The sequence below is a fragment of the Clytia hemisphaerica genome, unplaced genomic scaffold (genome assembly GCF_902728285.1).
Source record: "Clytia hemisphaerica strain Z4C2 unplaced genomic scaffold, Clytia hemisphaerica genome assembly, whole genome shotgun sequence".
NCBI lineage: Eukaryota > Metazoa > Cnidaria > Hydrozoa > Leptothecata > Clytiidae > Clytia > Clytia hemisphaerica.
In genome coordinates, this window is record NW_027103771.1 from 533,694 (window position 1) to 535,013 (window position 1,320).

Sequence of the window (1,320 nt, forward strand, 5' to 3'; positions counted from 1 at the left end):
ACCGCCTTTCGAATGTATTGTTAATGTTGCTTTTTAGTTGTTCCATCAAACTTGTCTTGTGATTCTTATGTTTGAAATGTTTTAAATTTGTTCTTTTCTAAAACAGATTTTGTTTGAAAGAATTTTTTTTGTTTTGTTTTGAAACGAATTCGAATGTCTCAAATCAAATAAGGTCGTTATACGTTAATTACATTCGAAAACATAAAACAAAAGAATAGAGAGAAAAAAAGAAAAAAACATAAGAGGCGGGCTCGGGCACGTCTGAGCAGATATTATAATCTATCAATCAAAACAAACTTATCGAACAACTCAAAGTCTTTATAAAACGGCGCGAATCTGATTTAACACATTTGTGGAGCAAGAAGCAAAAGTCATCTTTTAAAAGAACAAAACATTGCTTGCGAAAACGAAAGTTGACACACAAACAAAATGACATACAGACTACGGCTATTAATATATAGATGCTGTGTAAGCGCTTTAGTACTTGACTCGTGAGCAATAAATGCGCCGCAAAATTTACAAAGGGATATTTATGAAAAAATAAACCAGCGCTTTTTAATAAACTTAACACTTGATAAAACTATGAAAAGTTGCCTAAATTTGGTGTTGGTCTTGTGCTCTACAAATCAGTTAATGAGGACAGACAGGGATAATACTTCTTGTATGGTCGAGAGATTTGTATTCGTCGTACAGTGTTCAGGTTTCAAAGACATTGAATGACACCTGTTGATAATGACACCCCTGTGTCATAGACCCGCTGGGACCCCAGCCCCTCTGGAAAATTTAGGAAAGATTTTGTCCCCAGTGGGAAAATACCCTGTATTTTCAGCCCCACTGGTAAATTGACTTTGATTTCATCCCTATTCGAAATTTGATGTTTAAAAATTGCACTCCAAACCCATCCCGCTGAATTTTTTAATCTTGGAACAATAGAATTTATATTCGGATATTCGAATTTTGATAGGAGTTTTTATCCCCACTGAGGAAAAAAGTTCCACCGGGGCTGTGAGACAGGGGTTGTTAATGAAATATGTAGTAATTAATTGGAACCCTAAAGCTATAAATACGCATATTATTCAAATTTATTAGTGGGGGGGGGGGGTCTTAATAAGAGCGGGGGTGAATTTTTTCTTTTAGCAATTAGCAGGGGGGACGTCTATTCGGGAGACAAGAGTACTACTCTGTATATGATTTTAGAGCTTGTTTTAGGATCAGAGTCAAAATAAGATTTGTCAAAAACATGAAAATGAAGGACTGAAAGAGTTTATGAACGATCCGAGAACTAATCTTCCAAGATAAATTTCAAAGACGTGAAACGTG

At 35.3% G+C, this 1,320-nt stretch overlaps 1 protein-coding gene across 1 annotated transcript in view; it reads right to left on the reverse strand.

Moving 5' to 3' along the window:
* LOC136806051 (membrane protein FAM174-like) overlaps positions 1–1,320 on the reverse strand; it is a 420,508-nt gene that overhangs the window by 156,424 nt on the left and 262,764 nt on the right. The gene's annotated exons all lie outside the window — the stretch shown is intronic.